The sequence below is a fragment of the Lolium perenne genome, chromosome 7 (genome assembly GCF_019359855.2).
Source record: "Lolium perenne isolate Kyuss_39 chromosome 7, Kyuss_2.0, whole genome shotgun sequence".
Taxonomy (NCBI): Eukaryota; Viridiplantae; Streptophyta; class Magnoliopsida; order Poales; family Poaceae; genus Lolium; species Lolium perenne.
Window position 1 is genome coordinate 188170352 of NC_067250.2, and position 12154 is coordinate 188182505.

The window sequence follows — 12154 nt, forward strand, 5'->3', positions numbered from 1 at the left end:
TGAGCCCTCTCGGGTGGAAGATCTCGAGGAGTTAGAAGACGAAGAAGAAGAAGAAGAAGAAGAAGAAGAAGAAGAAGAAGAAGAAGAAGAAGAAGATAAATACCACCGTCCAAGGTGGTGCCCTGATGGACTCAGCCACTCCCAAAAACGTAGGGTTCAGCGACTACGTTGCTTGGAGGAAGCCGAAAGGTTATACCTGCATACGTTGAGGAAAGCGCGGCCTGATCTAGCCGCGAAAATTCAGCGAACTCTGGACGAGGAGGGTTGACCACAGAAAAAAGAGTGGCGCCCCAAACAAAAGAAAGCCGATGATGAGACATCGGCTGGCACCAACATGGTGTTCATTCTTCCGGCGGATTTTTGTGCTCCTGGAACCGAAGAGGCACTTGTGGCACAACTTGACTGCGGCCCACGACCGGTTATCTTTGAGAAGCCACGAGAGAGAAGTTACAGACACCTGAAGGCCCTGTACTTACGAGGTTATATCAATGGGCAGCCGGTCAACAAGATGCTGGTTGACACCGGAGCGGCAGTCAACATCATGCCATACTCCATGCTACGTCGTCTGGGACGCTCTAGCTCGGATCTGATCAAGACCAACGTCACATTGAGCGATTTCAACGGCCAAGCATCAGAAGCACAAGGTGTTCTGAACGTGGATCTGACCGTAGGAAGGAAGACCATCCCTACAACATTCTTCATTGTCGATAGCTAGAGCACCTACGCTGTCCTGCTAGGGAGAGATTGGATCCACGCCAACTGCTGCATTCCATCCACGATGCATCAATGCTTAATACAGTGGGATGGAGATGAAGTAGAGTTCGTCCACGCAGATGACTCAGCCGAGATCTCAACGGCTGGCATGAACGTTTGGGAGGCGGCAGGCCAAGAGCCACTCTCCGGAGTCACTTTGGACGACTGTGAGCGCATCGACGTGACAAAAAACGGGGTGAGGCTGGTCTTATCCACCGGCCTGACTGTGTAACAAGAGCAAAGACTATGGACGTACGTGGCAAGGCCGATCCATGCGATCGGCCTCAAAAAATAAAAAGTGATGATCTTGTCTCAAGCATGTCACGTAGTCGTAGTAAAGCACGAACAAGATGTAAACCTTCATTGACCAATGCAATCAAAGTGGGGGCCGATTTCAGCAATCGGCCCATATTATCCTCGCCATACGTTTTGCCTGTGTTGAGCATCGATCTAACAGGAGACGGAAAGCTAGGGTATGGGTTTACATCGGCTGATGAGTTAGAAGAGGTTGACATTGGTCCTGGGGATAAGCCACGACCAACTTTTATCAGCAAAAAGTTAGATCCACATCTCAGGAGCCAGATGATAGCTCTGTTGAAAGAATACCCAGATTGCTTTGCATGAGATTACACAGAGATGCCTGGGTTAGACAGGAGCATTATTGAGCATCGGCTCCCGCTCAAGAAAGGATTTCGGCCATTCCAACAACGAGCACGTCAGATGAAGGCCGAAATTCTCGAAGAAGTCAAGAAAGAGATCGAGAAAAGGTTGGCCGCCGGGTTCATCAGGCCACGCAGGTATGCTGAATGGATTTCCAGTTTCGTACCTGTAGAGAAAAAGGACGGCCGATGGCGCGTTGCCATAGATTTCCGAGATCTCAACAGAGCCACTCCAAAGGATGAATATCCGATGCCCGTGGCAGAAACATTGATCAATGCAGCTGCCGGCCACAAGGTGTTAAGTTTCATGGATGGCAATGCCGGCTACAACCAAATTTTCATGGCTCCAGAAGATATACACAAGACTGCATTCAGAGTACCAGGATCAGTAGGCTTGTTTGAATATGTGGTCATGACTTTTGGGCTGAAGAATGCTGGTGCAACATACCAAACAGCCATGAATTACATCTTTCATGATCTGATCGGCAAATTGGTGGAAATCTACATTGATGACGTGGTGGTCAAGTCTGTCTCCGTAGAAGGACACTTGGAGGATTTGCGACGCATCCTGGACCAGACCAGAAAATTCGGGCTAAGAATGAATCCAAAGAAGTGTGCCTTTGGGGTGACGGCCGGTCAGTTCTTGGGTTTCTTGGTTCATGAACGTGGAATCGAGATCGGCTTGAAAAGCCAGGAGGCAGTACGCACCATGCAACCACCTACCATGAAGAAGGAACTCCAATGCCTCATCGGCAAAATCAACTTCGTCCGAAGATTCATCTCCAATCTGTCGGGACGAATTGAGCCGTTTATGGGGCTAGTGAAAATCAAATCTGATGACGAGTTTCACTGGGGGGCAGAGCAGCAGCAAGCGTTCGACGAGATTAAGGAGTATCTATCGACACCACCTGTGCTGGTTCCGCCTCAGCAAGACAGACCATTCTACATTTACTTATCGGTAGTTGACACTTCCATCGCGTCAGTAGTGGTGCAACTGTATGAGGGTCTGGAAAAGGTGGTTTTCTACCTCAGCAGGAGGATGTTGGATGTAGAGACGAGGTATCCTGAGATCGAGAAGTTATGCCTCTGCTTGTTTTTCACCTGCACCAAGCTTCGTCACATCTTTCTGACAGCACAAATCATCATCATATGCAAATCAGACGTCATCAAACATATGTTGTCGGCCCCTGTTTTAAAAGGTCGACTTGGTAAGTGGATGTTTGCATTATCGGAGTTTGATCTCCGGTATCAGCCTGCGAAAGCAGTCAAGGGACAAGCGTTGGCCGATCTCATTGTTGAACGAATCAATACTGATATAGCAGCACTATCTGTATGTGCATGGGCTATGTTCTTCGATGGATCGGCTTGTGACGATGGTTGTGGCATCGGCATTCTGCTCGTGTCGCCTCGGGGGGCAACATATTCCTTCTCCATCAGGTTATCTACCCCTTGCACCAACAATGCCGCTGAGTATGAGGCAATACGCAAGGGAATGGAGTTGCTTTTGGAAGCCGGTGCAGAAGCGGTGGAACTTTTTGGAGACTCTAAGTTGGTGATTTCCAGCTCACGGCCGAACACAAGTGCGAGAGTGAGTCACTCTTCCCATTATGGATGGAATGCCGTGAGCTGATGGCACAATTTCGGTACATCAACTTTAATTGGGTCCCAAGATCTCAAAATACCGAGGCCAACGATCTCGCACAGATGGCGTCAGGTTACAAGGACATACCAGACGGGTCAGAAGTTCAGGTGCAGTTCCTGGAACAGGATGACTGGAGAGCCGATATCTTCAATTACTTGAAGGATCCGGCTCGGGGGGCACCTAAACGGATAAGGTACAAGGCCATGAAATATGTCCTTATAGGAGATGACATGTTCTACAGGACATTAGAAGGGTTGCTGCTCAAATGCCTGGGACCAACCGAGTCTAATCGGCTCTTGCACGAGGTGCATGAAGGCGCCTGTGGAACTCACCAATCGGCTCATAAGATGAAGTGGCTGATTAGGCGATCAGGGTTTTATTGGCCCACCATGCTTGAGGACTGCTTTAGGTACTATAAAGGGTGTCAAGCGTGTCAGATGTTTGGGAAAATTCAGATGGTGCCCGCATCAGCAATGAACCCCATCATCAAGCCTTGGCCATTTCGAGGTTGGGGCATGGATATGATCGGTAAAATCCATCCTGCATCAAGCAAAGGCCATGAGTGGATTTTGGCCATTACAGATTACTTTACTAAATGGGTGGAGGCCGTCCCGATGAAGAAGGTAAAATCGGAAGATGTCATCAATTTCGTGAATGAACATGTCATTCATAGATTTGGGATTCCCCAGACTATCACGACCGATGGAGGATCGGTCTTTATTTCTAAGGAATTCAAAAAGTTTGCGATGACATGGGGATTAAGCTGATCCGATCGTCTCCATACTATGCGCAAGCCAACGGGCAAGCTGAAGCGTCCAACCAGAGCCTTATCAAGCTGATTAAGAGGAAGGTTGACGAGAACCCTAGGCGTTGGCACGAAGTATTGTCAGGAGCTTTGTGGGCCTACTGCATGTCATGCCATGAAGCTATAAAAACTTCACCATACCAGCTGGTCTATGGGCAGGAAGCCGTATTGCCTTGGGAAATTACGGCTGGATCGAGATGAGTCACGTTTCAGAATGATCTAACAGCTGAAGAATATGCAGCCCTGATGAGTGATACTATTGAGGATGCAACGGAACTCAGACTTTGGTCGTTGGAAAAGATTAAAGAGAACAAAGCCAAGGTAGCTCGCGCATACAATAAGAAGGTGAGACCAAAGAAGTTTCAGGTTGGTGATCTGGTATGGGAAGCTGTATTGCCATTAGGAACTAAGGATAAAGCATATGGCAAATGGTCTCCTAATTGGCATGGTCCGTACAAAGTTGATCGGGTTTTGAAGGGCAATGCATACATGCTCGAGCAGCTGAACGGTGTTAAATTCCCAGTAGCCGTCAATGGTCAACACCTCAAGAAGTATTTCCCGAGCATGTGGGATGACGGACAGTGAAATATGGGGGCCGACGCATAAAATCGGCCAGTAAAAAAAAATTTATACAATTCACAGCCGATGTACAGACATCGACTTTAGAAACATGGATACCAGTACAGCCGATGCACTGACATCGACTTTAGAATAAAAAAAAGAGGCCGATGCATGGTCATCGACTCTAGAGGAACAAGTTCGATTGAGCAGTTAACAGATCAGTTTCAGGCGAGACCGTGACATTTGGGATAATTTTCCCATTGAATTCGCTGAGGAGTCGAATCTGTGCGTTTGAAATCTAAGGTTGGCGTGGACACGGATTGGACCTGTTTGGACGGCAATTTGGGGGATCTGATAAGATTGCAGGTTACCGTGCAAATAGGCAACTAATTTGGCCTTAATCGCGTGTTATGAAAAAAGCTGATGCGCTGCCATCGGCTCTTTACACGTTAACTTACTCTGGCAATCGGCAAAATTGAGGCGAAACAAGATCAACATAGGAACATTTTCTTCATTAATAAAGGGGATTTCTTACAAAGAAGAGCCGATTGCTCAAGGAAGGAAGAACAAAAGAAGAGCCGATTGCTCAAGAACTACTACTAATCCTATACTAGTAGTTCCTATTCTAAGGGCCATCGCTGGCCTCGTCGTCACCGTCGTAGCTGCCATCGGAGCTGCTTCCGGCGAGCTCTTCGTCACTGCTGCCATAACCCTCAACGGGGGCTTCTTCCTCCTCATCATCGTCGTCTTCGTCATCATCTGACCAGGCCCAGCCGCGGAATCGCTTCGCCGGCGGCTCGTCGGAGGAGGTGTCGTCCTCCTCTTCCCCCTCTGCGTTGAAGGAGGCGTCGTCCTCCTCGTCCTCTTCTTCTTCCTCTGCGTCGGAGGAGGAGAAGTTACCCCAGGAGAGGAGGTCATCCTCACTCTCCGCCTCCAGCTCTCCGTCAATGAGGAACCGGAGGTCGTCCTCCCCATCGGTCAGGGGCAAGTCACCATCTGACCCGACGAGGGCCTCGGGTGGGCCATCTGGCATGAAGTCGAAGTCCCACTCTTGCTCACCCCCTTGGTTGTGCTCTGGCATCGGCTCACTCGAGGAAGAAGATTGGAAGGAGAGAGCCGATGAAGCAGAGGAGGAGGATGAGTCCATGGTGGAGGAGGGTTTTTTTCGATGGCTAGTACCGAGCCGGGGGATGAAGAAGAAAATTGCTCAACGCGGTTAAATAAAAGGGTTAGTGGAGATTTAATGTTGTGACGGTTTCCGAGGACATGGTGCCAAATCTGTCAAATCGTGCAGAGAAGTTGAGAAGGCAGGGCATCATGATGAAGGATACTGCGACGGTTCTGCTCTTCCACGACATGACCCGACGAGGAAAAAGCATATTGGTTTTGGAATTATCATTACCAAAACCAGGGGGCATGTGTTATCACCAGAATTTAACCGGATCAGAGGTGGGCCGTGATTAAGATGGGCTTAACAAATATACGTAGAAAATATTCATGAATCGGCCTTGTATAGAGAGTTTGGGCTAAATTGCCCGTGTATCTGTAAATATAGTAGGATACGTGTCGGTTAGGATTAAAAGGTAGAGTTTAGCTCGTACACGGTTGGGATTATTCCCACGTTAGAAAGTCTACGGACTATAAATATGTATCTAGGGTTATCGAGAAAGAGGACAATAACGTTCACAACAAAACCAATCTAGGCGCATCGCCACCCCTTGTTTCGAGGGTTTCTTCCGGGTAAGCGCTATGCTGCCTTGCGATCTAGGCAGAATCTTGTTTATCTGTTGTTCATGTGTTGCTCGTACTGAAGCCTTTTTGATGGCGAGCAACACCGTTATCATGGATATGTTAGGGTTAGCATCAGTACTTGCTCGATGTATTTGATTAGTCATGCTACTCCTGGATATCTAGCCACCCTTGTACCGATCTCAGGTGCAAGGGTGGCACCTTGCTTAGTCATTGTTTAGTAGATTTGATCCGTTACGATTGCTCCTTGTTCTTCAAGGATTAGTTTAATATCTGCATAGTTAGGCCTTATAAACGGGTTGAAGGATCCAGTAGCACGTAGGGTATAGTTTGCTAGTCCTAGGGAAGATGTTCCGGGAATCAACTCCACGTTGGTTTTTAGGCCTTGTCTAGAGCTGGTTTATTATCACCTTTCGTGTCTGCCAGGCTCAATCACGTATAGGACGTTCCGGTTATGTGGTGAAAACCCTAGATCGTCGTAGATTGTTTTAACTTAACATTGATCAAGCAGGACCACCATGTTATCGTAGATCTCATGCGAATCATGGGTGGATCGGCTCCTTGAGCCGATCCACGGGTGTTGCGGTCAAAACCCACCGGCGGGCAGCGACGGGCAACACAGTAGAGCCGGGAACAACTTAGGGCTGCGGCTGGCCCTGGTCCCTCCGAGCGACGGCCCGCAAAGCCTCTGGTACACACGTCCGATGCTGATGCAAGGGCGTGCCACCTGACCTATACCTGGTCAGGAAGGTGATGGAGATGCCTCGCTTAGTTTCCTGCATGGCATACACGTAAACATTAAATACGAGCCTCGATCGGCTCTCAGGTTATCCTGTGAATCGGCTCAAGGAGCCGATCCACCCATGATTCGTACGAGGTGCACGAATATATGGTGGTCCTGCTTGATCAAGATAAAGCTAATGCGATCTACGACGATTTAGGGTTTTCACCGCATAATCGGATCATCCTACTCACGATTGGGCCTCGCGGCCACGCACGGTGATGGTAAGCCGATCCTAGACAAGGCCTAAAAACCAACACGAGGTTGATCCCCGGAACATCCTGTCTAGGACTAGCAAACGACACCCTACGTGCCGCTGGATCCTCCAACCCTTTGTAAGGCCTAACTATTGCAGATATTAAACTAATCCTTGAAGAACAAGGAGCAACCGTAACGGATCGGATCTACTAAATAATGATCAAGCGGGGTGCCGCCCCTACACCTAAGATAGGTGTAAGGGCGGCTAAATATGCAAGGGTTGCACTACGATAGCATGTTATACGAAGAACTATGCTAACCCTAACACATCTATGATAACTACGTTGCTCGCCATCAAAAAGGCTTCAGTACGAGCAACGCATGAACAACATAAAGCTTCTGCTGCCTAGATCGCAAGATGCGATCTAGGCAGCATGATGCTTACCGGTAGAAACCCTCGAGACGAAGGAGTTGGCGATGCGCCGAGATTGATTTGTTGGTTGAACGTTGGTTGTTGTTTATTCCATAAACCCTAGATACATATTTATAGTCCAGGGGACTTTCTAATTTAGGCGTGCACCTAACCGTGCACGAGTAAAACTCTATCTAAGATGCGATCTACTATATTACAGATATATGGGCAATCTAGCCCAACTTTGCATATAAGGCCGATCCACGTATTTCTTCCGTATATAATCTTTAAGCCCATCTTGATCGCGGCCCACCTCTGACTCGGTCAAATTCTGGTGATAACACATGCCCCCCTGGTTTTGGAATTGATAATTCCAAAATCACTCTGTTTTTTCTTCGTCGGGTCATGTCATGGCAGAGCAGAACCGTCGCAGCATTCTTCATCATGATGCCCTGTCTTCTCAACTATTCCGCGTGATTTGACCGTTGTCTTTGGGAACCGCCTCCTCGGAAACTGCTGTGGCATTGAATTTCTACTATAGCCCCTTTATTTAACCGCTCTGAGCAGTTTGCCACTTCATCACCTTGCTCTGTTCTGGCCATCGGCACCCAAAAAACCCCCAATCTCCCATAGCCATGTCTTCCTCTTCCACCTCGTCGGTCTTCTCTGACTCCTCCTCATCCCGCGAGCCGACGCCGGAGTGGGGCTCGTTGGCGGCGCACGACATTCTCGCCCCAACGACGTGGGACAAGGAGGAACACGATTCCTCCATCTGGTCTGAGGATGACAAATCCCTGACCGACGGAGAGGGCGACCTTCAATTCCTCGTCGAAGGGGAAGAGGAGGCGGAGAGCGAGGACGACCACTTCTCCTGGGACGACTTCACCTCCTCCGAGGAAGAGGTGGAGGAGGACGACGACGACGACTCCCTCGAAGGTTACCCACCAGCAAAGCACCTCCGCACCTGGTGGGACGACGACAGCGATGACGACGATGAGGAAGATGAGGCTCCCGTAGAAGGCTACGGAAGCTCTGATGAGGAGCCTCTCAGCAGCTGCACCGGAGGCAGCGACGACGAGGGCAGCAACGGCCCCTAGATTAGGGATCAGTAGTAGTAGTTGGCTTTTGCCCTCTTCTTCCCTGAGCAATCGGCTCTTTCTTTGTAAGAAATCCCCCTATTAATGAAGAAAATATCCCTCAATTAATTTCGCTTCCTTGTCAACCTTGCCGATCGTCGAACGGGGCTGCCGTACAGAGAGCCGATAGCAGAACATCGGCTCGCATTGCGATCTGAGGCCAAGCTGTTGCTTGAACACGCAGCCCAACAGGCCTCAATAGGCCTAATTCTCGTCCAAACCATCAGATTGAACTCCTCAGCCACCCACTAGGAGATTCATCTCACACATCATGATTTCTGGTCTGAACCGATTCCGTTAACTTGCTAATTTGAGCTTATTCCTCTAGAGTCGATATCAGCGTATCGGCTTTGTTATTCTGAAGTCGATGTCCGTGCATCGGCTGTATTTGCATACTGTTACCTCCGTATGTTTTCTCAAGTCGATGTCTGCGCATCGGCTATGATTTTTTTTTTACTGGCCGATTAAAATCGGCCCCCATATCTTACTGCCCATCATCCCACATGCTTGGGAAATACTTCTTGAGGTGTTGACCATTGACAGCTACTGGGAACTTCTCGCCGTCCAACTCTTCCAACATGTATGCATTACCCTTCAAGGCCTGGACAACTTTGTACGGACCGTGCCAATTGGGAGACCATTGCCATATGCCTTGTCCCTGGTTCCTAACGGCAACACAGCTTCCCATACTGAATCACCAACTTGAAACTCCTTTGGTCTAACCTTCTTATTGTAGGCACAAGCCACCCTGGCTTTGTTCTCCTTAATCTTCTCCAACGACCAAAGCCTAAGTTCTGTTGCGTCCTCAATAGTGTCACTCATCAAGGCTGCATATTCTTCAGCTGTCAGATCATTCTGAAACGTGACACGTCTTGATCCAGCCGTAATTTCCCAAGGTAATACGGCTTCCTGTCCATAGACAAGCTGGTACGGTGAAGTCTTTATAGCTCCATGGCACGACATGCGGTAGGCCCACAACGCTTCTGATAACTTCTCATGCCAATCCCTAGGGTTTTCGTCAATTTTCCTCTTGATCAGCTTGATTAGGCTCTGATTGGACGCTTCAGCTTGCCCATTAGCTTGAGCATAGTACGGAGATGATCGGATCAGTTTAATCCCCATGTCATCGCAGAACTTCCTGAATTCTTTAGAAACAAAGACCGAACCTCCATCGGTCGTGATAGTTTGGGGAATCTCGAACCTATGAATGACGTGTTCTTTCACAAAGTTGATCACATCTTCTGATTTCACCTTCTTCATAGGGACGGCTTCCACCCACTTGGTGAAGTAATCTGTGATAACCAAAATCCATTCATGTTTTTTACTCGACGCCGGATGGATTTTGCCGATCATATCCATGCCCCACCCCCGAAACGGCCAAGGCTTGATGATAGGGTTCATCGCTGATGCTGGTACCATCTGAATCTTCCCGAACATCTGGCACGCTTGGCACCCCTTGTAATAATTGAAGCAATCTTCAAGCATGGTGGGCCAATAAAACCCTGATCGCCTGATTAGCCACTTCATCTTATGAGCCGACTGATGAGTTCCACAGGCGCCTTCGTGCACCTCATGTAAGAGCCGATTAGACTCAGTTGGTCCCAGGCACTTGAGTAGTAACCCTTCCAACGTCCTGTAGAACATATCGTCTCCTATGAGGACATACTTCATGGCTTTGTATCTTATCCGTTTAGGTGCCCCCCGAGCCGAATCTTTTAAATAATTGAAGATTTCGGCTCTCCAATCATCCTGTTCCAGGAATTGTACCTGAACTTCCGACCCGTCAGATATATCTATATAGCCTGACGCCATTTGTGCGAGATTGTTGGCCTCGGTATTTTGGGATCTTGGGACCCAATTAAAGTTGATGTACCGAAACTGTGTCATCAACTCACGGCACTCCATCCAATATGGGAAAAGCGATTCACTTTCGCACTTATATTCATCTGTGAGCTGGTTAATCACCAACTTGGAGTCTCCAAAAAGCTCTACTGCTTCTGCCCCGGCTTTCAGTAGCAACTCCATTCCCTTACGTATTGCCTCATATTCTGCTACGTTGTTGGTGCAAGGGGTAGATAATCTGATGGAGAAGGAGTATTCTGCCCCCCGAGGCGACACGAGCAGAATGCCGATGCCACAACCATCGTCGCAAGCCGATCCATCGAAGAACATAGCCCATGCACGTATAGATAGTGCTGCTATATTGGTACTGATCCGTTCAGCGATAAGATCGGCCAACGCTTGACCCTTGACTGCTTTCGCAGGCTGATACCGGAGATCGAACTCTGACAACGCAAACATCCACTTACCAAGTCGGCCTTTCAAAACAGGGGCCGACAACATGTGCTTGACAACATCCGACTTGCATATGACGATGATCTCTGCCGTCGAAAGGATGTGATGAAGCTTGGTGCAGGTGAAGAACAGGCAGAGGCAAAGTTTCTCGACCTCAGGATATCTTGTCTCTGCGTCCAGCATCCTTCTACTGAGGTAGAAAACGACCTTTTCAACGCCCTCGTAGAGTTGCACCACTACCGAAGCGATGGATGTGTCAGCTACTGACAAGTAGATGTAGAACGGCCTGTCTTGCTGGGGCGGAACTAGCACAGGCGGCGTTGTCAGATACCGCTTAATCTCATCAAACGCCTGTTGCTGTTCTGCCCCCCAGTGAAACTCGTCATCAGATTTAGTTTTCACCAGCGCCATGAATGGCTCAATTCGCCCTGACAGATTAGAGATGAATCGTCGGACAAAATTGATCTTGCCGATGAGACGTTGGAGCTCCTTCTTCGTATTTGGCGGTTGCATGGTACGCACCGCCTCCTGACTTTTCAGGCCGATCTCAATTCCCCGTTCATGAACCAAAAACCCTAGGAATTGACCAGCCGTCACGCCAAAGGCACACTTCTTCGGATTCATTCTCAGTCCGAATTTCCGAGTTCCGTCTAGGATGCGCCGTAAATCATCCAAATGTCCCTCCACGGAGACAGATTTGACTACCACGTCGTCGATATAGATCTCCACCAACTTACCGATTAGATCATGAAATATATAATTCATGGCTCGTTGGTACGTTGCACCAGCATTTTTCAACCCGAAGGTCATGACCACATATTCAAACAAGCCTACTGCCCCTGGTACTCTGAATGCGGTCTTGTGTATATCTTCCGGAGCCATGAAGATCTGGTTATAGCCGGCGTTGCCATCCATGAAGCTCAACACCTTGTGGCCAGCAGCGGCATTTATCAACGTTTCTGCCACAGGCATCGGATACTCGTCCTTTGGAGTGGCTCTATTGAGATCCCGGAAATCGATGGCCACACGCCATCGGCCGTCCTTCTTCTCTACAGGAACGATACTAGAGATCCACTCAGCATACCTGCATGGCCTGATGAACCCGGCGGCCAACATCTTCTCGATCTCTTTTTTGACTTCTTCCAGAATTTCGGCCCTCATCT